Raw genomic sequence first — 27992 nt, 5'->3', positions numbered from 1 at the left:
GTCAGTTTACTCCTGTAATCACTGTGTGGAAATCCACATTCAGGGTACAGCTCAGCTCTGTCGGTGCTCTGTGTGCCTCTTGGAACTCTCCTGTAGCCACACATTCTCCCTGGATCAAATCCTTCCCCCTCCAGCCATTGAGCTGCGTAGTTCCTTTCTGTCTGCCTCATGTCTGTGTGTCTCTCCAACACAGGGAAGCCAAGCCGAGCACCTGAATGCACTCCTAAGTCTGTCTACTCCCCTTCTAGCACCGGAATGCGCTCTTAGATCTGTCAACTCCCTTTCTACTTCTAAAACAAATGTTATCTAACAAGGCAAGTCAGTTATGAACAACTTATTATTATCAATGAGAGGAACAGTGGTTTAACTGCCTTGTTCAGAACGACAGATTTTTACCTTGTCAGCTCAAGGATTTGATCTTGTAACCTTTCGGTTACTAGTCCAAAGCTCTAACCACTAGGCTACCTGACATTGCTTCTATGAAACACACTTTTAACATAGAGAGGTGTGGTGGGGCCTTCGTAGTGTTAGGAGGGAGGTGTGGTGGGGCCTTCGTAGTGTTAGGAGGGAGGTGTGGTGGGGCCTTTGTAGTGTTAGGAGGGAGGTGTGGTGGGGCCTTCGTAGTGTTAGGAGGGAGGTGTGGTGGGGCCTTCTGTATGGAAAGATGCAGCACGTGGCTAAATGACGTATTCATCCATTAGTCAGCATTTTGTGTTTTTTTTTAATGGTATCTGTGGTCCTGTAATACCAGGGGCCCCCTCAGTTGTTACCAGTTAGTAAATAATGTAATGCGCTTCTTGATGAGTAAAAGTGGCCGTGGACCATGCAATAGTGATGAGCAGGCTAGAGCAGAACTGAAATAATTCTGTTTGAGGATAACAGTTGAAAACCCACAGCTGTTGTGGGACGGATCTGCAGGGACAGACAGCACTGGATTAAAGAACGCGTCACTTTATTTATTCATCTCACAAACTGTCAACTAAGCGCTTTAAAGATGCTGTGGATGGTTTCACTTCAGTTCAAGAATGCAGGAGAGTGGAAAATAAATACCCCATCAACTAACAGGGTAGGGGTCTGTCATTTAATGTTGTGTACTAAATAGAACACACAAATGTTGATACCTGTTGTTCTTCAATCCAAAAAATGAGTGAACAATGATTGAAAACAAGGTGTTCTAATAATTCTACATTCTGTTCTATTACATCATCTTTAGAACCATTTCATCTCCTGTTCTATCTTTTGAAAACCTTCAAGCCCTTTTGACCCGAGAGCCTTTGTTCACTGTGCAGGTCATAGCGGTCTCTTGAATCATAATCAAGACCACCTACTGTTTGATAGGGGCTGATTCGAGTTGAGCAAAATAGGTACTCTGGTAAATGTACTCACCTATTTCTTGTGTCTTTTTTGACGGTCAAGCAAATAAACGGTCAAACACATTTAACGTTCACTTGCAATTTGAGGGATCTGTTGAATGGGTCTGTTGTTAAAATGACCACAATAAAATAGAACATGATTCAGTGATGATGTTCACCTTGTAGAGAAATGATGAAATCTTTATTTTGACCTTGGGACCCAGAAAGGCCTTTCTCTAACTCCAAACCAAGGGGACTATGGCGCTCTCTCTGAAATTTGGTTGGTGCGTAAAACCCTGGAATTTGGATAAGTAAAAAAAATTGAGACAGGTCCGGACAGCAGGTAGCCGAGTAGTTAGAGCGTTGGACTGGTAACCGAAAGGTTGCAAGATCAAATCCCTGAGCTGACAAGGTAAAAATCTGTCATTCTGACACCTGATCAAGGCAGGTAACCCACTGTTCCTAGGCCGTCATTGAAAATAAGAATTTGTTCTTAACTGACTTGCCTAGTTAAATAAAGGTCCAATTTTTATTTTTTATTTTTTTTAAGACGTCACGTAAAGCTTACTTGGATTGTATTATTTTTACTGTATCAGGAAGGTAACATACACAGACCTTTAAGCTTACACCTTCTTAAAAGTGTGCAGGTTCAAATGTCACACCAGAAACAACATTTGTTGGAAACACAAGTTAGGAGTCCAGTTGTTTCTAATCAGCGTATTAAGTCCTCTGCCAATCAGACACGTCCTCTCTGGTCGAGCGGCATTTCTAACTATAAACCACCTTCTTTCCACCTTTCTTGAAAAGGGTGCGATTTCTATTGAGATTGGCATCTGTTACTGTTCACTCAATGCTTCACCCCTAGATGTCCCTGTTCAGCAGGTTCTGGTTCCTCCTTTAATTCCTAAACCTGGCACTAAAACTGAATTATGTCCATATGAAGGTAACAAAAACCAGAGCTGTTTGATTAGCGACAGAGTCGGGACACGATGATGTGCAGCTATGGACAAAAAACACTCCTGTGTCTGTTTGTAATTGTAACAGTTAGTCATTTTCAAAAATATCCGAAACTTTTAAAAAACCCAAAATCTCATGGTTCTCTTCACACAGAACATGAACAGTTTACTGATATTATTTTATCTGTCTGTGTGTGAGATTTGATTGAATATGAATTCTGATTCTGGGCAAGCCGTATTGCGCCGGTCTAACTTGGATGGTGTGAATAGTTTGTGTGAGCAGTTTTCAAAGATATCAGAACCTTTTTCAATACTCTTCTAAGAGTTTAACAACTTGTACTTTTCAGATGATTCTACTTTGAACTACAATCAGTAGTCTATAGAAGTTCAGTCGGCCTTTCATTTTTATAGCTAAATTAAAAAATATTTTACAAATATCCAAATCTCTGCATACAGATTAGAATTCCAAACGGTATAACTTCTAACCAGCTCACCAGCCTTACCAAGAGTAGGCTTTGACGTCTGGGTTACTTTAACTCTCTGTCTGGGGTACTTTACTCCCTGTCTGGGGTACTTAACGCTCTGTCTGGGGTACTTAACTCCCTGTCTGGGGTACTTAACTCTCTGTCTGGGGTACTTAACTCCCTCTCCATCAGGGGTACTTAACGCCCTCGCTGTCTGGGGTACTTAACTCTCTGTCTGGGGTACTTAACTCTCTGTCTGGGGTACTTCACTCCCTCTCCGTCCGGGGTACTTAACTCCCTCGCTGTCTGGGGTACTTATCTCTCTGTCTGGGGTACTTACCTCCCTCTCCATCAGGGGTACTTAACTCTCTGTCTGGGGTACTTAACTCTCTGTCTGGGGTACTTATCTCCCTCTCCATCAGGGGTACTTAACTCCCTCTCTGTCTGGGGTGCTTAACTCTCTGTCTGGGGTACTTAACACCCTCGCTGTCTGGGGTACTTAACTCTCTGTCTGGGGTACTTAACTCTCTGTCTGGGGTACTTAACTCTCTGTCTGGGGTACTTAACTCTCTGTCTGGGGTACTTATCTCCCTCTCCATCAGGGGTACTTAACTCCCTCCCTGTCTGGGGTACTTGACTCCCTGTCTGGGGTACCGAACTCTCTGTCTGGGGTACTTAACTCTCTGTCTGGGGTACTTAACTCTCTGTCTGGGGTACTTATCTCCCTCTCCATCAGGGGTACTTAACTCCCTCCCTGTCTGGGGTACTTATCTCCCTCTCCGTCAGGGGTACTTAACTCCCTCGCTGTCTGGGGTACTTAACTCTCTGTCTGGGGTACTTAACTCTCTGTCTGTGGTACTTAACACCCTGTCTGGGGTACTTAACTCCCTGCCTGGGGTACTTAACTCTCTGTCTGGGGTACTTAACGCTCTGTCTGGGGTACTTAACTCTCTGTCTGGGGTACTTAACTCCCTGTCTGGGGTACTTAACTCTCTGTCTGGGGTACTTAACTCTCTGTCTGGGGTACTTAACTCTCTGTCTGGGGTACTTAACTCCCTGTCTGGGGTACTTAACTCCCCGTCTGGGGTACATTACCTCTCTGTCAGACTGGCTGTCTACAAACCCACCATTTAGAACACAGAAATGTACAATATGTGCAGGGTTTGGATCTAGGAATCACAGAGGTAAAGAACTGTCAGCAGCCTTGCCAGTGCTGTGGTGCCTAGCGGAATCTCAACCGGAGAGAAGAGGGAGGAAGGGTAGAACAGACGTGGGTGGTATTTAAAAACTCTTTATAAATAAATTAAAGATGAAATAGATATGTAAATAAAGAATGCTCCTGAGCTGATGGATATATGTTACTGGAAGGAGTCAAACAAAGCTGACAGAGTAAGAGCTGTTTACTCGACTTAAATACCTGTTCCTGCCGTTAGACAAATGCTTTCCTTATGAAAGGAAACCAGACGTAGCATATTAGCGAAGGCAATTGTAAATATTTCAACAGTGAAATCTCTAATTCTAATTGGATGTGAATTAAAATGAGAGCCTTATGTGTGACACACGGAATGTCCTTCTATTTTATTCTCCTCTGGAGAGAAATAAGTGCCATTGAATAATGACTGACTGTTCTCCTCCCCCTCCTACTTTTAAGCCAAAGCGTTGCCAGTAATGTAGAGCATGTAGATGTTAAGCACAAAAGCACAATTTTTGACCTATTATGTAAATTGATTTGTCTCTTTTAGAAATAGATTTGTTTTATAATTCTATGTTCAGTGAGCTCCTCTTAAAAAAAGCAGGCAGATTCCTTTCACGGCACGGCAGCAGTTTAGGGGGCTTTCTTTCTTCTCACTAAATGCGCCTGGATAATATCAGAAGCTATTCTCTGTTCGACTCTTGCGGGTCAGTGGGAACCTCAGCTTCGAAGGGAAATGGGGTAGGATAGATTTACCATCATCAACTGTCAGGTAGATGTCTGGTTTGTGCTGACACTAATCACAATGACATGTACAATGCAAAGAGTGACCTGACTGCCTATTTCATCCTTAAACCTGTGTTCGTATATATCTGTGGTCATATTTTCATTGATGTCAGTAAATACCACAGATTTGTTCAATTCCTAATACTTTCCTTCTCCCAATCCTCTACCTCCTCCTACTCCTCCTCCCTATCCTCTTACAGTTCCATCTGTTTGGCACTAGTCTCCTCTCTCCTGCTCCTATAGTCTGACCTTAGTCTCCTCCTCCTCCTACCACCTGGCCCTAGTCTCCTCCTCCTGCCGTCTGGCCCTAGTCTCCTCCTACCGTCTGGCCCAAGTCTCCTCCTCCTCCTGCCGTCTGGCCCTAGTCTCCTCCTCCTGCCGTCTGGCCCTAGTCTCCTCCTCCTGCCGTCTGGCCCTAGTCTCCTCCTCCTGCCGTCTGGCCCTAGTCTCCTCCTCCTGCCGTCTGGCCCTAGTCTCCTCCTACCGTCTGGCCAAAGTCTCCTCCTCCTCCTACCACCTGGCCCTAGTCTCCTCCTCCTGCCGTCTGGCCCTAGTCTCCTCCTACCGTCTGGCCAAAGTCTCCTCCTCCTCCTACCATCTGGCCCTAGTCTCCTCCTCCTGCCGTCTGGCCCTAGTCTCCTCCTACCGTCTGGCCAAAGTCTCCTCCTCCTCCTACCATCTGGCCCTAGTCTCCTCCTCCTGCCGTCTGGCCCTAGTCTCCTCCTACCGTCTGGCCAAAGTCTCCTCCTCCTCCTACCGTCTGGCCCTAGTCTCCTCCTCCTCCTACCATCTGGCCCTAGTCTCCTCCTACCGTCTGGCCCTAGTCTCCTCCTCCTCTTACTGTCTGGCCCTTGTCTCCTCCTACCGTCTGGCCCTAGTCTCCTCCTCCTCCTCCTATCATCTGGCCCTAGTCTCCTCCTCCTTCTACCGTCTGGCCCTAGTCTCCTCCTCCTACAGTCTGTCCCTAGTCTCCTCCTCCTCCTACCGTCTGGCCCTAGTCTCCTCCTCCTCCTACCGTCTGGCCCTAGTCTCCTCCTCCTACCTTCTGGCACTAGTCTCCTCCTCCCACCATCTGGCCCTAGTCTCCTCCTCCTCCTACCGTCTGGCTCTAGTCTCCTCCTCCTCCTACCATCTGGCCCTTGTCTCCTCCTTCTCCTACCGTCTGGCCCTAGTCTCCTCCTCCCCCTACCGTCTGGCCCTAGTCTCCTCCTCCTCCTACCGTCTGGCCCTAGTCTCCTCCTCCTCCCACCATCTGGCCCTAGTCTCCTCCTCCTCCCACCGTCTGGCCCTAGTCTCCTCCTCCTCCCACCGTCTGGCCCTAGTCTCCTCCTCCTCCTAGTGTATGAGTGGCCTCTACAGGTGTGTAATGTGCAAGCCTTCCTCTACTATTCTTTTAATTGCAGGTGCTGTGACAGACTCCCAGAGACAGAGGCAGGCAGACACAGCCCCAGGTAGCATTAAATAAATACCCACTTTATCCTACTGACATCGGGCTCTGTTGGGAGACTAAATAGTTACCTAATTATGGGCAGGAGGCGTAACTTGGCCATGAGTTACTGTGAGCTCATACTGAATTATTACCAGAGCTAATAGTGGGCTACACCAGGGTATTAGAGCTAGTAGTGGGATATACCAGGGTATTAGAGCTAGTAGTGGGATATACTGTACCAGGGTATTAGAGCTAATAGTGGGATACACCAGGGTATTATAGCTAATAGTGGGCTATACTGTACCAGGGTATTAGAGCTAATAGTGGGATATACTGTACCAGGGTATTAGAGCTAATAGTGGGATACACCAGGGTATTATAGCCAATAGTGGGCTATACTGTACCAGGGTATTAGAGCTAATAGTGGGATATACCAGGGTATTAGAGCTAATAGTGGGATATACCAGGGTATTAGAGCTAATAGTGGGATATACCAGGGTATTAGAGCTAATAGTGTGATGTACCAGGGTATTAGAGCTAATAGTGGGATATAACAGGGTATTGGAGCTAGTAGTGGGATGTACCAGGGTATTAGAGCTAATAGTGGGGTATAACAGGGTATTGGAGCTAATAGTGGGATGTACCAGGGTATTAGAGCTAATAGTGGGATATAACAGGGTATTAGAGCTAATAGGGGGATATACCAGGATATTAGAGCTAATAGTGGGATATAACAGGGTATTAGAGCTAATAGTGGGATATAACAGGGTATTAGAGCTAATAGTGGGATGTACCAGGGTATTAGAGCTAATAGTGTGATGTACCAGGGTATTAGAGCTAATAGTGTGATGTACCAGGGTATTAGAGCTAATAGTGTGATGTACCAGGGTATTAGAGCTAATAGTGGGATATACCAGGGTATTAGAGCTAATAGTGGGATATACCAGGGTATTAGAGCTAATAGTGGGATATACCAGGATATTAGAGCTAATAGTGGGATATACCAGGGTATTAGAGCTAATAGTGGGATATACCAGGGTATTAGAGCTAATAGTGGGATACACCAGGGTATTAGAGCTAATAGTGGGATGTACCAGGGTATTAGAGCTAATAGTGGGATGTACCAGGATATTAGAGCTAATAGTGTGATGTACCAGGGTATTAGAGCTAATAGTGGGATATACCAGGGTATTAGAGCTAATAGTGTGATGTACCAGGGTATTAGAGCTAATAGTGGGATATAACAGGGTATTAGAGCTAATAGTGTGATGTACCAGGGTATTAGAGCTAATAGTGGGATGTACCAGGGTATTAGAGTTAATAGTGTGATGTACCAGGGTATTGGGGCTAATAGTGGGATATAACAGGGTAATAGAGCTAATAGTGGGATATACCAGGGTATTAGAGCTAATAGTGGGATACACCAGGGTATTAGAGTTAATAGTGTGATGTACCAGGGTATTATAGCTAATAGTGGGATGTACCAGGATATTAGAGCTAATAGTGTGATGTACCAGGGTATTAGAGCTAATAGTGTGATGTACCAGGGTATTGGAGCTAATAGTGGGATATAACAGGGTATTAGAGCTAATAGTGGGATATACCAGGGTATTAGAGCTAATAGTGGGATACACCAGGGTATTAGAGCTAATAGTGTGACGTACCAGGGTATTAGAGCTAATAGTGTGATGTACCAGGGTATTAGAGCTAATAGTGTGATGTACCAGGGTATTGGAGCTAATAGTGTGATGTACCAGGTTTATTAGAGCTAATAGCGTGATATAACAGGGTATTAGAGCTAATAGTGGGATATAACAGGGTATTAGAGCTAATAGTGGGATATACCAGGATATTAGAGCTAATAGTGTGATGTACCAGGGTATTAGAGTTAATAGTGTGATGTACCAGGGTATTGGAGCTAATAGTGGGATATAACAGGGTATTAGAGCTAATAGTGGGATATACCAGGGTATTAGAGCTAATAGTGTGATACACCAGGGTATTAGAGCTAATAGTGTGATGTACCAGGGTATTAGAGCTAATAGTGTGATGTACCAGGGTATTAGAGCTAATAGTGTGATGTACCAGGGTATTGGAGCTAATAGTGTGATATAACAGGGTATTAGAGCTAATAGTGGGATATACCAGGGTATTAAAGCTAATAGTGTGATGTACCAGGGTATTAGAGCTAATAGTGTGATGTACCAGGGTATTAGAGCTAATAGTGGGATATACCAGGATATTAGAGCTAATAGTGGGATGTACCAGGGTATTAGAGCTAATAGTGGGATATAACCGGGTATTGGAGCTAATAGTGTGATGTACCAGGGTATTAGAGCTAATAGTGGGATATTACAGGGTATTAGAGCTAATAGTGGGATATAACAGGGTATTAGAGCTAATAGTGGGATATAACAGGGTATTAGAGCTAATAGTGGGATGTACCAGGGTATTAGAGCTAATAGTGTGATGTAACAGGGTATTAGAGCTAATAGTGGGATGTACCAGGGTATTAGAGCTAATAGTGGGATACACCAGGATATTAGAGCTAATAGTGGGATATACCAGGTGTATTAGAGCTAATAGTGTGATGTACCAGGGTATTAGAGCTAATAGTGGGATACACCAGGGTATTAGAGCTAGTAGTGGGATGTACCAGGGTATTAGAGCTAATAGTGGGATGTACCAGGTTTATTAGAGCTAATAGTGGGACATACCAGGGTATTAGAGCTAATAGTGGGATACACCAGGATATTAGAGCTAATAGTGGGCTATACCAGGATATTAGAGCTAATAGTGTGATGTACCAGGGTATTAGAGCTAATAGTGGGCTACACCAGGATATTAGAGCTAATAGTGTGATGTACCAGGGTATTAGAGCTAATAGTGGGATATACCAGGGTATTAGAGCTAATAGTGGGATACACCAGGGTATTAGAGCTAATAGTGTGATGTACCAGGGTATTAGAGCTAATAGTGTGATGTACCAGGGTATTAGAGCTAATAGTGTGATGTACCAGGGTATTGGAGCTAATAGTGTGATATAACAGGGTATTAGAGCTAATAGTGGGATATACCAGGGTATTAAAGCTAATAGTGTGATGTACCAGGGTATTAGAGCTAATAGTGTGATGTACCAGGGTATTAGAGCTAATAGTGGGATATACCAGGATATTAGAGCTAATAGTGGGATGTACCAGGGTATTAGAGCTAATAGTGGGATATAACCGGGTATTGGAGCTAATAGTGTGATGTACCAGGGTATTAGAGCTAACAGTGTGATGTACCAGGGTATTAGAGCTAATAGTGGGATGTACCAGGGTATTAGAGCTAATAGTGGGATGTACCAGGGTATTAGAGCTAATAGTGGGATGTACCAGGGTATTAGAGCTAATAGTGGGATATACCAGGATATTAGAGCTAATAGTGGGATACACCAGGGTATTAGAGCTAATAGTGGGATATACCAGGATATTAGAGCTAATAGTGGGATATAACAGGGTATTAGAGCTAATAGTGGGATATAACAGGGTATTAGAGCTAATAGTGGGATGTACCATTGTATTAGAGCTAACAGTGTGATGTACCAGGGTATTAGAGCTAATAGTGGGATGTACCAGGGTATTAGAGCTAATAGTGGGATGTACCAGGGTATTAGAGATAATAGTGGGATGTACCAGGGTATTAGAGCTAATAGTGTGATGTAACAGGGTATTAGAGCTAATAGTGGGATGTACCAGGGTATTAGAACTAATAGTGTGATGTACCAGGGTATTAGAGCTAATAGTGGGATATAACAGGGTATTAGAGCTAATAGTGTGATGTACCAGGGTATTAGAGCTAATAGTGTGATGTACCAGGGTATTAGAGCTAATAGTGTGATACACCAGGGTATTAGAGCTAATAGTGGGATATACCAGGGTATTAGAGCTAATAGTGTGATACACCAGGGTATTAGAGCTAATAGTGTGATACACCAGGGTATATCCCACTATTAGCGGGATATCACAAAGGACAACTGACTATAAAACTAGTTCAATTTCTCCAATTAGGAGTTTTGTTGACTTCCAAGATGGTGGATCGGATCCCTCAAAACAGTGTAAACAAGTAGAATGGACTCTTCCCTGACAATGTTTCAACTGCCCTTCATCATCCATATTCATATCATCCCTCTATGTCACTCACCCTATGGCGGTATGATAGAGTAATCCACGGGCCTCTCCATGGTACCAGCTGGACAACCACTTGTGCCCGATTGGTCCTCTGGCAGCTGGAGCCCTGGTGGGGTGGCCTGGTGGAAGGGTGTTTTTAAGAGATAGGTAAATATAAGAGTAAGTACGGCAATCCTAAAGATTGCAATCCTTAAGATGCGTTCTTATCACCATGACATTAATGATTACCGGTAGTCTCAAATGTGTTGACGATTTTTCTCTTCAGAAACAGAACAGCTCTATGTACAGCGTGGGGATTGGCCCGTGTGTATGTGACATGTATGGTCAGACCCTGGTGGAAGGACAACTCCTGTATTGTTAGGGCTTCATCAGTCCTGTGTTTCCCCCCAAGGTAGGAAGCTTCTATTTAGATAACAAGAGGAAATTACAACTATTGATTTTGAAGAATATAAAATAATTTTGCCGAATTTCTATTGACATCATGTACAATTATAACGTTGTACCAGTGAGTCGGTTACTAATTGTAGACTTGAAAGATCACTGATGGGCTATCACCCTTTCAACTGTCTGAAAGGATAGGGTTAACCAAGCATCAAATCAAATCACATTTTATTTGTCACATACACATTTAGCACATGTTATTTGCGGGTGTAGTGAAATGCTTGTGTTTCTATCTCCAATAGTTCAATATTATCTAACAAGTACTATCTAACAATTTCACAACAATACACGCAATACACACAAATCTAAGTAAAGGAATGGAATTAAGAATATATAAATATTTGGAATAGCAGTCGGAGCTGCATAGACTAGGATACAGTAGAATAGGATAGAATACAGTATATAAATATGAGATGAGTAATGCACAGACTAAGATACAGTAGAATAGGATAGCATACAGTATATAAATATGAGATGAGTAATGCAAAATATGTAAACATTATTAAAGTGACTAGTGTTCCATTGTTAAGGCATCACTATACTCTTAGTAGGATTCAGAGAAAGTTTTTCCTAATGTGACTTACTCAGTCTCTCTCTCTCAATGGTTCCACTGAGAGACAATGCAATGGTTCCCCTGAGAGACAACACAATGGTTCTACTGAGAGACAATGTCATAGAGATCGGATTCTGATAAACACTAGGATGATTCTGCTGTCTACCCCCAGTAAATATAAACGCCCCTTTATAAAGAAACGCCCTTTTTTCAGGACCCTGTCTTTCAAAGATAATTCGTAAAAATCCAAATAACTTCACAGATCTTCACTGTAAAGGGTTTAAACACTGTTTCCCATGCTTGTTCGGTGAACCATAAACAATTAATGAACATGTACCTGTGGAACGGTCATTAAGACACTAACAGCTTACAGACGGTAGGCAATTTATGTCACAGTTATGAAAACTTAGGACACTAAAGAGGCCTTTCTACTGACTCTGAAAAACACTAAATGAAAGATGCCCAGGAACCCTGCTCATCTGCGTGATACAGGATGGCAACAACAACTGCCTGAGTTACCAGATGAACGCACAATCCCTCCATCAGTGCTCAGACTGTCCACAATAGGCTGAGAGAGGCTGGACTGGGGGCTTGTAGGCCTGTTGTAAGGCAGGTCTTCACCAGACATCACTGGCAACAACGTCGCCTATGGCCAAAAACCCACCGTCACTGGACCAGACAGGACAAGCAACAAATGCTCTTCACCGACAAGTCGCGGTTTTGTCTCACCAGGGGTGATGGTCAGATTCACCTTATTGTCGAAGGAATGAGCATTACACCGAGGCCTGTACTCTGGCGCGGGATCGATTTGGAGGTGGAGGGTATCGTCATGGTCTGGGGCGGTGTGTCACAGCATCATCGGACTGAGCTTGTTGTCATTGCAGGCAATCTCAACGCTGTGCGTTACAGGGAAGACATCCTTCTCCCTCATGTGGTACCCTTCCTGCAGGCTCATCCTGACATGACACTCCAGAATGACAATGCCACCAGCCATACTGCTGGTTCTGTGTGTGATTTCCTGCAAGACCAGAATGTCAGTGTTCTGCCATGGCCAGCGAAGAGCCCGGATCTCAATCCCATTGAGCACGTCTGGGACCTGTTGGATCGGAGGGTGAGGAGGCTAGGGCCATTCCCCCCCAGAAATGTCTGGGAACTTGCAGGTGCCTTGGTGGAAGAGTTGGGTAACATCTTACAGTAAGAACTGACAAATCTGGTGCAGTCCATGAGGAAGAGATACACTGCAGTACTTAATGCAGCTGGTGGCCACACCAGATACTGACTGTTACTTTTGACCCCTTTGTTCAGGGACACATCATTCCATTTATGTTAGTCACATGTCTGTGGAACGTGTTCAGTTTATGTCTCAGTTGTTGAATCTTATGTTCATACAAATATTTACACATGTTAAGTCTGCTGAAAATAAACGCAGTTGACAGTGAGAGGACGTTTTTTGCTGAGTTTAGGAGTTTATCAACATTGGGTTTGTTTTCTAATTCTTTGTGGGTCTGTGTAATCTAAGGGTGTCTATGGTGTGTAATCTATGTGTCTCTAATATGGTCATACATTTGGCAGGAGGTTAGGAAGTGCAGCTCAGTTTCCACCTCATTTTGTGGGCATTGTGCACATAGCCTGTCTTCTCTAGAGAGCCAGGTCTGCTTTCTCAATAGCAAGGCTATGCTCACTGAGTCTGTACATAGTCAAAGCTTTCCTTAAGTTTGGGTCAGTCACTGGTCAGGTATTCTGCCACTTTGTACTCTCTGTTTAGGGCCAAGTAGCATTCTAGTTTGCTCTGTTTTTTAAAAATTCTTTCCAATGTGTCAAGTAATTATCTTTTTGTTTCCACATGATTTGGTTGGGTTCATTTGTGTTTCTCTCTCTCTCTCTCTCTCTCCTACTTTCGTATTCCTCCTGTGTATAGTTTTCTAGCTGTGGTATTGTGGCACCTTGTTCCCTGTACCTCACAGTGTCACGGTCTTGACTTCTGTCTTCCCTTTGTTAATCTGCAGTACACAACACAGCGTGCTGGGTGTCTGGGGACTGCATGGCTTCTGTAGCCGGGACATATTTTTACCCTGCCACCAAAAAAACAAACCACCAGCACATAACGAAATATGATGCTTCCTCAATCTCACACTCAGAGGCAGTCCCTGTGCTCTGTAATAAAAGCCAGCTCAGATATTCTGTTGACAGGTTTAAGCAGCATACCCAGCTAATTGACGTTGCCTCAGTAGCTTGGTAGCTCTGCCTCAGTATCAGGAATATTTGTACTTATTTATTTATCTTTTAAGTTCCATATCGTTAATGCACATATGTTAGTCCCGTAGGGAGGGAGGCTGCACAGACAACAGTTCCAGTTGCTTTCGCAGCTTCATCCAGTCTGCCTGCCACACTTAATTCCTGTGCGCTAACGATTAAAAAGAGGTCAGGGTTGTGGTTGTACGTGTGTTCATTTAGTACCAGCGTATTGTCACATTTATCATTCATCAATCTGGTTATAAATATTAAAAAGAGGTCAGAGTTGTGGTTGTACGTGTGTTCATTTAGTATCAGCGTATTGTCACGTTTAGGTTATAAATATGCATGTCATTGGATTAGAAGTGTGATTTTACTTTCAGTTTATAGCAGCATAAATTAGTTTGCAAATGATCCCTCTTTCCATGGGCCGTGTCACTTGCTTTGAGATGTTTTGGTTACACTGCTGTTGTTGTTAGCAAATGCGATTTGGAAAACAAAACAAAACAGAAGACGTTTTACTCCACTAGCAGCGAACACTGTGTTTAAATAGCAATACTGATTGTTAGTGTTGGCTGGCAAGGCTGTACATTGAACATCGATTTCGGCTCTTATTGTATCTTTGCAAGAGGCGTCACTACAGACCCTGGTTCCAATCCAGGCTGCATCACATCCGGACGTGATTGGGAGTCCCAAAGGGTTGGCCCAGCGTCGTCCGGGTTTGGCCCAGGGCAGGCCGTCATTGTAGATAAGAATTTGTTCTGAACTGACTTGCCAAGTTAAACAAAGGTTCAATAAAACATGTATAAAATAAATCTACAATAGTTGTGGCATCCAAGGACCTTTAGCCACAATGATATACTCCAGGGTAAACTTCCCACTCAGAATGTTTCAATCTCTTACCTCTTTAGCAGATACTTTACCCAAAGCGACTTAGTCTTGCATGCATACAGTTATCAACAACTAAATATAAATGGTGTACACACTCATGGATCATTATACATTGAGTGGACAAAACATTAAGGACATCTTCCTAATACTGAGTTGCACCCGTTTTTGCCCTCAGAACAGCCTCAATTCGAAAGCGTTCCACAGGAATTCTGGCCCATGTTGACTCCAATGCTACCCACAGTTGCCCAGTTGGCTAGATGTCCTTTGGGCGATGGACCATTCTTGATACATACGAAAAACTGTTGAGCATGAAAAACCCAGCAGCGTTGCAGTTCTTGACACAAACTGGTGCACCTGGCATCTACTACCATACCCCTGTTCAAAGGCACTTACATCCTTTCACCCTCTGAATGGCAAACATACACAATCCATGTCTCAATTGTCTCAAGGTTTAAAAATCCTTCTTTAACTTGTCTCCTCCCCTTCATCTACACCGATTGAAGTGGAATTAACAGGTGACATCAATAAGGGATCATAGCTTTCACCTGGATTTCATGTCATAGAAAGAGCAGGTGTACTTAATGTTTTGTCCACTTAGTTTGTCTCCACTCCTTCATTGCTTCCTCCAGTGATATTTTAACACTATAGTGTCAATTGTCCACCAGGACTGAGTAATGTTGAATGATTATGGTTGGAATGGTAATATGGAAATACACACATTTATGGTTTCACAGCAACGCAGCTATTAATTCCCATTTACAGCATATTTACAACCAAGTGCATGTCTCTAATATTTCTAATGGGCATTGTAATTCTGATATTTGATGTAGACGATGAACGACCATTGAACATTTTCACCCAAAACACGCACACACACACACACACACACACACACACACACACACACACACACACACACACACACACACACACACACACACACACACCATCCTCTCAACCTAGCCCGGTCTTGCTGTGGTTGTGTTGCTACTGGCTGTGACAGCGGGCTGCCTCTGCCTCTGAGAGTGGGTTTCTCATAAGAGCACTTTCAGCTGATTAAATATGTGAATATTTAAAAATTACAATTCTCAGCACCAGCTGCAGATAGTCGTCAGGTCTGCTCCTGTGGGATGCAGCCAAGCTGTTCCTCACTCACAAGGAGGCTACAGCGCCATTCGAGGGGCCTCCGCATCGTTTGTAGAATTAGATTTTCTCCATAAATACAGAGCACTCTGCATGCTCTGTGTACAAAAGGGACAGTTCCTCTAACTATTACTGCCCCAGCAGTTCCTCTACTGACTACTGCCCCAGCCGTTCCTCTACCGACTACTGCCCCAGCCGTTCCTCTACCGACTACTGCCCCAGCCGTTCCTCTACCGACTACTGCCCCAGCCGTTCCTCTACCGACTACTGCCCCAGCCGTTCCTCTACCGACTACTGCCCCAGCCGTTCCTCTACCGACTACTGCCCCAGCAGTTCCTCTACCGACTACTGCCCCAGCAGTTCCTCTACCGACTACTGCCCCAGCCGTTCCTCTACCGACTACTGCCCCAGCCGTCCCTCTACCGACTACTGCCCCAGACATTCCTCTACCGACTACTGCCCCAGACATTCCTCTACTGACTACTGCCCCAGCCATTCCTCTACTGACTACTGCCCCAGCCGTTCCTCTACCGACTACTGCCCCAGCCGTTCCTCTACCGACTACTGCCCCAGCCGTTCCTCTACCGACTACTGCCCCAGCCGTTCCTCTACTGACTACTGCCCCAGCCGTTCCTCTACCAACTACTGCCCCAGCTGTTCCTCTACTGACTACTGCCCCAGCCGTTCCTCTACCGACTACTGCCCCAGCCGTTCCTCTACTGACTACTGCCCCAGCCGTTCCTCTACCGACTACTGCCCCAGCCGTTCCTCTACCGACTACTGCCCCAGCCGTTCCTCTACCGACTGCCCCAGCCGTTCCTCTACCGACTACTGCCCCAGCCGTTCCTCTACCGACTACTGCCCCAGCCGTTCCTCTACCGACTACTGCCCCAGCCGTTCCTCTACCGACTACTGCCCCAGCCGTTCCTCTACCGACTACTGCCCCAGCCGTTCCTCTACCGACTACTGCCCCAGCCGTTCCTCTACCGACTACTGCCCCAGCCGTTCCTCTACCGACTACTGCCCCAGCCGTTCCTCTACCGACTACTGCCCCAGACGTGCCTCTACCGACTACTGCCCCAGCCGTTCCTCTACCGACTACTGCCCCAGCCGTTCCTCTACCGACTACTGCCCCAGCCGTTCCTCTACCGACTACTGCCCCAGCCGTTCCTCTACCGACTACTGCCCCAGCCGTTCCTCTACCCACTACTGCCCCAGCCGTTCCTCTACTGACTACTGCCCCAGCTGTTCCTCTACTGACTACTGCCCCAGCCGTTCCTCTACCGACTACTGTCCCAGCCGTTCCTCTACCGACTACTGCCCCAGCTGTTCCTCTACTGACTACTGCCCCAGCCGTTCCTCTACCGACTACTGCCCCAGCCGTTCCTCTACAGACTACTGCCCCAGCCGTTCCTCTACCGACTACTGCCCCAGCAGTTCCTCTACCGACTACTGCCCCAGACATTCCTCTACCGACTACTGACCCAGCTGTTCCTCTACCGACTACTGCCCCAGCAGTTCTTCTAAGGCCTACTGTACCAGCCTCTACCACAACAATGTTTGATTGTGATGATGGTGGTCTAGAAGCCTTTAGAGCTATGATCTGTGTGTTGTGTGTCTCATTTTAAATACACATAGTATTCTATGTCATTGGGTAGAATGCATAATGCTTTACTGGGGGAGGGAGGGGGGGGGTGGTGTTTGCATATTTGTCACAATATTTAGGAATTATGTAACATTTACAGGAAGAGGTATCCATGGATGATACTTCCTCCAGAGATGTATTGTGACTTGTGACTGCATTTACATTACCCAGCATTCATACAAATATAAACGTGAAGATTACTGCACACAGAGAACTATCTTGCCTTTACAACTGTTTATCAGTGCTATTCACTCCCCTCCGTATGTATTGGGGTAGTGTAGCTAAAACCTTTCATTTGGCTCTATACTCCAGCAGTATTTCGTCCTATATTCCTTGGGGTAGTGTAGCTAAAACCTTTCATTTGGCTCTATACTCCAGCAGTATTTCGTCCTATATTCCTTGGGGTAGTGTAGCTAAAACCTTTCATTTGGCTCTATACTCCAGCAGTATTTCGTCCCATATTCCTTGGGGTAGTGTAGCTAAAACCTTTCATTTGGCTCTATACTCCAGCAGTATTTCGTCCCATATTCCTTGGGGTAGTGTAGCTAAAACCTTTCATTTGGCTCTATACTCCAGCAGTATTTCGTCCTATATTCCTTGGGGTAGTGTAGCTAAAACCTTTCATTTGGCTCTATACTCCAGCAGTATTTCGTCCCATATTCCTTGCACGCAATGATTCCATCAAGCTTGTTGGATGTATTTGCTGTTTGCTTTGTGAGTACATATAATTTTTTTAAAAATGTAACTAAGCAAGTCAGATAAAAACAACTTCTTATTTACAATGACGGCCTACTGGGGAACAGTGTGTCAACTGCCTTGTTCAGAACATTAGATTTTTACCTTGTCAGCTCGGGGAGTCGATCCAACAACCTTTTGGTTACTGGCGCAATGCTCTAACCACTAGGTTACCTGCTGCCCCAATAATGATGAGTGAGAAAGTTGCTGATGCATAAGTGACATACCCCCCTTCCCCATTAATGAAGCATCCACATTAATGTACAAGTGTTCAACATATTCTATTCTTATTTACAATAAAATGTACTCCAAAATGACACTACATTATTTACCATGAATTTCTATTGGGCACAAAATAATCTGAAACACAACCAAAACAAACTGCAAATGCATCCAACATGTTTGCGGAGTCACAAGTGTGACTTTCAATAAATTCCCTGGTTTTCCTGATATCCCGGGTTGGACAATTCCTGGAATCAGGTGGGATTAATCAGGAAATTATTTTATTGAAAGAGACTAGAATTTTGCAACTCAAAGCTTGACCTAGTCATGGTCCAAATAATACACTTTCGGCTATTTTAAAATAATATCAGTCAATTTGTCCAAGTATGACACCTTCAAATGGGGGGACTAGATACAAGTGCTTTCATTCCTAAACAGAAAATACCCTCAAAGAAAAGGTCACATGAAACGATAGATCCCAAATCCCAAATGCTGGAATACAGAGCCACATCTAAAGTTTAAGCTTCACTGACTTAACAAATACGTAGGGGAATGTATATCCTTTCCTTCAGCGTACCATGTATGTACCATTTGAGAGATATTTTCAGCATGTCTTGCTGATTCTTATTCTTAGACCAGAGTCAAAGCTTCGTGTGGAACTCACCTTGCTGTCTCTTAGTATTACCAGCTGAATGGACGGAGACCTTGCCCTGAGCACTTCAAGTCTGTCTCCAAAGGAAGAAAGCAGACAGATGTCATTTACATTACAGTGAATACCATCTAGATGTGTTCCTTCTGCTCTGCACTTTTTTTTTTTAAAGAAAGGAGAAGTTTTACGATGAAATTCCCAATCACTGTGTCCCTTAGGCACATTCCTTTGTATGATGTAGGAGATTGTCCAAGTGCCCTGCAGCGAAATCTTTCTTGGACAAAGTTACAAAATTAATTTAGAAGTGGATGAATTTAACTATTCAATGTTTTGCATCTGCTACGTTACTTAACGATGATATCCCCTTGAACATCTCAATCAGAGATGATTAATGCTGGCAAGCAGCACAGCCATACAAAAAAATATCTTGGCTCTTAGATTGCAATCACCTCATGCTCTCCCAATTCACCAGTAGATACAGTGACCATTAGAAGTTATAACAGAATCGTGGACAGTGGGACTGAATGCTGCTTGTCAAGGAACAATTGAGACCTGGACAAATAAACTTGACTCTGTAAATAATAACCTTGGCAAAATCTTAGCACATACAAATGAACAAACGTTCTATAAATCCCAAAACCTACAGTGCATTAGAAAAGTATTCAGACCCCTTGACTTTTTACACATTTAGACATGTTACAACCTTATTCTAAAATTTATTAAATAGTTCCCCCTCATCTATACACAATATCCCATAATGATAAAGCAAAAAACAGGTTTGTGGAAATGTTTGCGCATTTATTAAAAATGGAAAAATCTTATTTACATAAGTATTCAGACCCTTTACTCAGTACTTTGTTGTGCCTTTTCCTGAGGAGTGGCTTCTGTCTGGCCACTCAACCGTAAAGACCTGATTGGTGGAGTGCTGCAGAGATCTCCCATCTCCACAGAGGTACTCTTGAGCTCTGTCAGAGTGACCATCGGGTTCTTGGTCAACATTCTGACCAAGGCCCTTCTCCCCTGATTTTTGGCCGGGGGCCAGCTCTAGGAAGAGTGTTTGCGGTTTCAAACGTCTTCCATTTAAGAATGATGGAGTCCACTGTGTTCTTGGGGACCTTCAATACAGCAGACATTTTTTAGCACCCTTCCCCAGATCTGTGCCTCGGCACAATCCTGTCTCGTAAGCTCTACGGACAATTCCTTCGACCTCAAGGCTTGGTTTTTGCTCTGACATGCATTGTCATCTGTGGAGCCTTATACAGACAGGTGTGTGCCTTTCCATATCTTTTCCAAATCATTTAATTTACAACAGGTGGACTCCAGTCAAGTTTTAGAAACATCTCAAGGATATCCAATGGAAACAGGATGCACCTGAGCTCAAATTCAAGTCTCATAGCAAAGGGTCTGAATACTTATGTAAATAGGATATTATTTTTATTTTTTTAAGTTTTACTTGGTCATTGTGGGGTATTGTGTGTAGATTGATGAGGATTTGTATTGTTTTAATCCATTTTAGAATAAGCCTGTAACGTAACAAAATGTGGAAAAAGTGAAGGGGTCTGAATACTTTCCGAATGCGCCGTATATACAAACAATATATATACACTACCAGTCTAAATTTGGACACACCTACTCATTCCAGGGTTTTTCTTTATTTTTATTATTTTCTACAGTGTAGAATAATAGTGAAGACATCAAAACTTTTAAATAACATATATGGAATCATGTAGTAACCAAAAAGGTGTTAAACAAATCAAAATATATTTTATATTTGAGATTCTCCAAAGTAGCCACCCTTTGCCTTGATGACAGCTTTGCACACTCTTGGCATTCTCTCAACCAGCTTCATGAGGTAGTCACCTGGAATGCATTTCAAGTAACAGTTCATTTGTGGAATTTATTTCATTCTTAATGTGTTTGAGCCAATCAGTTTTGTTGTGACAAGGTAGGGGGGTGTACAGACGTTAGTCCTATTTGGTAAAAGACCAAAACCATTTTATGGCAAGAACAGCTCAAATAAGCAAAGAGAAATCACAGTCCATCATTATTTTAAGACATGAAGGTTAGTCAATCCAGAAAATTTGACATTTTCTCCAAGTGCAGTTGCGAAAAAACATTAAGCGCTATGATAATAACGGTCTCTCGTGAGGATCGCCACAGGAAAGGAAGACCCAGAGTTACCTCTGCTGCACAGGATAAGTTCATTAAAGTTACCAGCCTCAGAATTACCTCGACACCGGGGCCCCCGCACATTGACATTGACTCTGTACCGGTACCCATGTATATAGCCCTGCTATTGTTATTTAATGCTGCTCTTTAATTATTTATTATTCTTATCTCTAACTTTTTTGGGGGGTTAAGGGCTTGTAAGTAAGCATGTGACAAATACAATTTGATTTGATTTTAAATTGCAGCCCAAATAAAAGCTTCACAGAGTTGAGACAACTCAACATCAACTGTTCAGAGGAGACTGTGTGAATCAGGTCTTCATGGTCAAATTGCTGCAAAGAATCCATTACTAAAGGACACCAATAAGAAGAGAGACTTTTTTTCGGGCCAAGAAACAGGAGCAATGGACATTAGACAGGTGGAAATATGTTGTTTGGTCTGATTAGTCCAAATTTGAGATTTTTGGTTCCAACCGCCGTGTCTTTGTGAGACATAGAGTAGGTGAACGGATGACCTCTGCATGTGTGGTTCCCACTGTGAAGCATGGAGGAGGAGGAGGTGTGATAATGTGGGGGTGCTTTGCTAGTGACACTGTCTGTGATTTATTTAGAATTCAAGGCACAGTTAACCAGCATGGCTACCACAGTATTCTGCAGTGATACTCCATCCCATCTGGTTTGCTCTTAGTGGGACTATCATTTGTTTTTCAACAGGACAATGACCCAACACACCTCCAGGCTGTGTAAGGACTGTTTGACCAAGGAGAGTGATCGAGTGCTGCATCAGATGACCTGGCCTCTAAAATCCACCGATCTCAACCCAATTGAGATGGTTTGGGATGAGTTGGCCTGCAGAATTAAGGAAAGGCAGCAAACAAGTTCTCAGCATATGTAGGAACTCCTTGGAAAATCATTCCTCATGAGGCTGGTTGAGAGAATTCTAGAGTGCGTAAAGTTCTGATCAAGGCAATAACTTTTTAAAATGTAACCTTTACTTAACTAGACAAGTCAGTTTGGAACAAATTCTTATTTGCAATGACGGCCTAGGAACAGTGGGTTAACTGCCTTGTTCATTGGCAGAACAACGTATTTTTTACATTGTCAGCTCTGGGATTCTATTCAGCCACCTTTCGGTTACTGGCCCAACTGTCACGTCCTGACCTTAGGTACTTTTTTATGTCTCTATTTTAGTTTGGTCAGGGCGTGAGTTGGGGTGGGCATTCTATGTTTTTGTTCTATGGGTTATAGTTCTACGTGTTTGGCCTTGTATGGTTCCCAATCAGAGGCAGCTGTCAATCGTTGTCTCTGATTGAGAACCATACTCAGGTAGCCTGTTCCCACCTGGTGTTTGTGGGTAGTTGTTTTCTGTGTCTGTGTTTTCACCATACAGAACTGTTTCGATTTTCATTTCTTTCCTGCACTTTGTTATTTTGTATTTTCTCGTGTTCTGTTATAATAAACTATCATGAACGCGTACCACGCTGTAGTTTGGTCTTTCATATTCCTGTTCCTCAGATGAAGAAGATCGTTACACCAACACTCTAACCAGTAGGCTGTCTGCCACACACCTAAACACATTCAATCACTCACTCAAAGTGTGACTACTTTGAAGGATAAAAAATCTAAAACATATTTAGATTTTTTAAACACTTTTTTTGGTTACTACATGATTCCATTTGTGTTATTTCATAGTTTTGATGTCTTCACTATTATTCTGCAATGTAGAAAATAGTAAAAATAAAGAAACACACTTCAATGAGTAGGTGTGTCCAGACTTTTGATTGATCAGACGTAATATTACTGTGAACATTCCCAGTGATTGATCAGATGTAATATTACTGTGAACATTCCCAGTGATTGATCAGATGTAATATTACTGTGAACATTCCCAGTGATTGATCAGATGTAATATTACTGTGAACATTCCCTGTGATTGATCAGATGTAATATTACTGTGAACATTCCCTGTGATGGATCAGATGTAATATTACTGTGAACATTCCCAGTGATTGATCAGATGTAATATTACTGTGAACATTCCCAGTGATTGATCAGATGTAATATTACTGTGAACATTCCCTGTGATGGATCAGATGTAATATTACTGTGAACATTCCCTGTGATGGATCAGATGTAATATTACTGTGAACATTCCCTGTGATGGATCAGACGTAATATTATGACACCCCTTCACTACAGCCAGATGAGTTTGCACACGCTGACTCGAGCTCATTAGCATCTGGCGCGGTGAAATCTGATCCGATGGGGCCCAACTATATTTGAGGACAGCTCGAGTGGTGCCTCTTCTCAGCCACACACACACACACACACACGCTCCCTGCCGTGCCTCTCTGCAAGCTGAGTCCTTCCCTACTCATCGCATGTCAGCGTGCCCAGCTCCCCATCTGTCCCTCGCTCTCCTCGAGTGTCTCGGTGCTCTGTACCAGCACCACCCCCCCCCCGCTTTAAATTTCAAACACACATTCACTCACTCAATCACACTCAACCACTCACTCATTTAGACTCTTCCCCCACAAAATAAGCTCTAGAGGACTGCTTAATATACACCTTGGCCAAGTCTGTGTATTTGATTTTAAGTCTGTGTAATGATTGATCTGTGGACACATCGTGTTGAGAGGACACCCATTTCTCCCCTCACCTGTTACTCTCTGCCTTTCTCTTTCTGTCTACAGTTGTAGGATGTTAATTTGATCACCGTGTTGCAGAGTAACTTTCCTTTTTAACTTATAGTGTATTTGTTGGTTTAAAAAAAGATTCTGAAGATTTCCCCTTCAAAATTGCAGACTTGATTTTTGATTTTATGAAAAAATGTATCAACCCCTGCAAAAAGGTCCAATAATTATCATCCACATAATAATTCATATTTCCTGTTGAAGCAGGATTCCTGCTGTTGCAAATTGACTCAAATGAAGATCCTATATCTCAAAACAAATCCAATGTTATTGGTCACGTACACATATTGAGAGGATGTTATTGCGGGTGTAGTGAAATGCTTGTTTCTGGCGCCAGCAATGCAGTAGTATCTAGTAATTCACAACATACACAGACATCTAAAGTAAAAGAATGGAGATAAGAAATTAGTAAATATTAGGGACGAGCAATGTCAGAGCGACATTCACTAAAATACGGTAGAATAGAATACAGTATATACATATGAGATGATTGAAGCAGTATTTAAACATGACTAAATAGACCAGTGTTCCATTATTAAAGTGGCCAGGGATTCCATGTCTATGTATATAGGGCAGCAGCCTCTAAGGTGCAGGATTGAGTATCCGGGTGGTAGCCTTCTAGTGATGGCTATTTAACAGTCTGATGGCCTTGAGATAGAAGCTGTTTTTCAGTCTCTTGGTCCCAGCTTTGATGCACCTGTACTGACCTCGCCTTCTGGATGATAGCGGGATGAACAGGCAGTGGCTCAGGTGGTTGTCCTTGATGATCTTTTTGGCCTTCCTGTGACATCGGTGATGCATTGGGCCACCCTCTGGAGAGCCCTGCTGTTGCGGGCAGTGCAGTTGCTGTACCAGGCAGTGATACAACACGAGAGGATGCTCTCAATTGTGCATATGTAAATTTGTGAGGGTCTTAGGGGCCAAGTCAAATTTTTTCAGCCTCCTGAGGTTGAAGAGATGCTGTTGCACCTTCTTCACCACACTGTCTGTGTGGGTGGACCATTTCTGATCGTCGGTGATGTGGACACCAAGGAATTTGAAGCTTTTCACCTACTCCACTGCTGTCCCGTTGATGTGGATAGGGGGGCGTGCTCCCTCTGCTGTTTTCTGAAGTCCACGATCAGCTCCTTTGGTTATTTTCCTGGCACCACACCGCCAGGGCCCTCACATCCTCCCCGTAGGCTGTCTCGTCATTGTTGGTAATCAAGCCTACAACTGTTGTGTCGTCTACAAACTTGATGATTGAGTTGGAGACGTTCATGGCCACACAGTCATGGGTGAACAGGGAGTATGGGAGTGGTCTGAGCACACACCCTTGTGGGGCCCCAGTGTTGAGGATCAGCGAAGTGGAGGTGTTGTTTCCTGCCTTCACCACCTGGGGGTGGCCCGTCAGGAAGTTCATGACCCAGTTGCACAGGGTGAGGTTCCGACCCAGGGCCCCAAGCTTAATGATGAGCTTGGAGGGTGCTATGGTGTTGAAGGCTGAGCTACAGAACAGTCAATGAACAGCATTCTTACATAGGTATTCCTCTTGTCCAGATGGGATAGGGCAGTGTGTAGTGCGATGGCTGTGGATCTATTGGAGCGGTATAGAAATTGAAGTGGGTCTAGGGTGTCAGGTAAGGTGGAGGTCATTTGATCCTTAATAACTAGTCTCTCAAAGCACTTCATGATGACAGAGGTGAGTGCTACGGTGCGATAGTCACTTTCTTGGGTACAGGAACAATGGTGGACATCTTGAAACAAGTGGGATAGGGAAATATTGAATATGTCCCTAGTAGCAGGCCACGTTGCTGGCACTGTGTTATCCTCAAAGTGGCCAAAAAAGGTATTTAGCTTGTCTGGGAGCAAAACGTTGGGTGTCCGCGACTTGGCTGGTTTTCCCTTTGTAATCCATGATTGTCTATTAACCCAGCCACATACGTCTTGTGTCTGAGCCCTTGAATTGCGACTCCACTAGAAGGCCCTTGTTGCCTGGTCTCTCAGATCGTTTGCAGCTTTGTGGAAGTTACCTATGGCACTGATGTTTAGGCCGAGGTATGCATCGTTTTTTGTGTGCTCTAGGGCAACGGTGTCTAGATGGAATTTGTATGTGTGGTCCCGGGAACTGGACCTTTTTTGGAACACCATTATTTTTGTCTTACTGAGATTTACTGTCAGGGCCCAGGTCCGACAGAATCTGTGCAGAAGATCTAGGTGCTGCTGTAGGCCCTCGTTGGTTGGGGACAGAAGCACCAGATCATCAGCAAACAGAAGATATTTGACTTCAGATTGTAGTAGGGTGTGGCCGGGTGCTGAAGACTGTTCTAGTGCTCTTGCCAATTCGTTTATATCTCCTCATCTCTGACACATTATCTGGCACAGAATAAAGGAGTTATTTATATTACTTTAAAGTATAAAGGAGATAAACCAATCACATTTATATTACTGTGAAATATAAAGGAGATAAACCAATCACATTTATATTACTGTGAAGTATAAAGGAGATAAACCAATCACATTTATATTACTGTGAAGTATAAAGGAGATAAACCAATCACATTTATATTACTGTGAAATATAAAGGACATAAACCAATCACATGTATATTACTGTGAAGTATAAAGGATATAAACCAATCACATTTATATTACTGTGAAATATAAAGGAGATAAACCAATCACATTTATATTACTGTGAAATATAAAGGAGATAAACCAATCACATGTATATTACTGTGAAGTATAAAGGAGATAAACCAATCACATTTATATTACTGTGAAATATAAAGGAGATAAACCAATCACATGTATATTACTGTGAAGTATAAAGGAGATAAACCAAATACATGAAGATGTACAATAGAGTGAAGCATCAGGTTGTTATGGAAGGTAATGTACCATAATGATCATGTCACAGGTAAACCTACAGTCTTCAGTCATCATTAATGCCCTGCCACAACATTTTGAGTGTTTGGTAGTCTCTATGCATGTCTATAGTGTGTGTGATTTTATTTGTCCGTCTGTCTATGAATCCAGCTCCGTCTGTCTGTCCATCTCCACTCCCATAGATAAAGACAATGTAACGACACTGTACATGAGGTAATACAAATGTTATTACAAAGACATGGTATATGTGTTGTAAAGTGGGACTGAATAGAGAGGATATTTTATTTTAAATGGTTAGGGACAAAAACAGAGCTAATCTACACATTGTCAGATCTCTGTCGTGTCTCTTCTCTTCATATAAATAAATGTAATGTTAGATTTTAGTGTGATTTTGCCACCTGGTTGAAGGCCAGAGGTTTATGCAATAGATGCCATCAAAATGTAAATGTATTAGTTCTGGGTTACATAAGACCTGGCACCTTATTGGCTGTAGTGTGCATTTCTTAGTTCCAGGAGTTCCATCGGGGAATGAGCCAGGGCACCTGGGTAATTATCTGGGATAATGTAGAAGTTGTGGAATATATATGCAAATCGTTTTTTACTTTCTGTCCTCCTTCTAAATTGAAGAGATGTATGAATTTGCATCCGTGTTATACATGTATCTAAAACTGCTGCCCTGCATTACAGTGGGTGTCACTGTAATTTCCACTAATACATGTTTCATGATGTGTGAGCCATCACTAGTTCTCTTGACTCGTTGGTTAGAAATATAATTATTATATTAGGGATGTAGGTCACCTGATGTATGAGGTGACAGAGGTGTACCCTACCCCCATCCCACCTCCGTCTACCTGGTTGTAAATGCTTACCAGCTCCTCTAGGTGAAGCAGTAGTGTGACAGTGTGTGGTATTGCCCCTCAGCTCTCCTCTTCATCCATCCATCTGATTGAAGAGTTATCCCGGGCTAAATGACTCTGACACACCAAGATTCCTGCCCACCTGGGCTCAATCAGTCTCACTTTAAAAAAATCTTATATCACCAGTGCCTCCGATGCAGAGACAGCAGCGAGACCAATTCCACAGAAATGTTATCAAATATTTTCTGGAGAGTTGCGGTGATCACTCTCACATCCCCAAAAAACTAACTGAAAGTACGATTGAGAAAGAGGAGGAAGGAGGAGGCAGGCTCCTTTCTGATTTGGTAAAACAATGATAAAAAGTCACCAGATGGGGGGGGTGGGTGTTGGGTTTCTGAAGCCCAGTTCACCAGAGGAGAAAAGCTCATAACAACAACTATGATTCTGTTAATAGCGGCAATAAAACAGATCTTGACGTGGCAATCTTTAGTTGCTGTGATGAGAAGAGTAGTTAGTTACTCTCTGGGGTTCAAGGTTCAAGTAAT

The sequence above is a fragment of the Oncorhynchus tshawytscha genome, linkage group LG29, assembly GCF_018296145.1.
Source record: "Oncorhynchus tshawytscha isolate Ot180627B linkage group LG29, Otsh_v2.0, whole genome shotgun sequence".
Taxonomy (NCBI): Eukaryota; Metazoa; Chordata; class Actinopteri; order Salmoniformes; family Salmonidae; genus Oncorhynchus; species Oncorhynchus tshawytscha.
Note: the sequence above shows the minus strand (reverse complement) of the source record.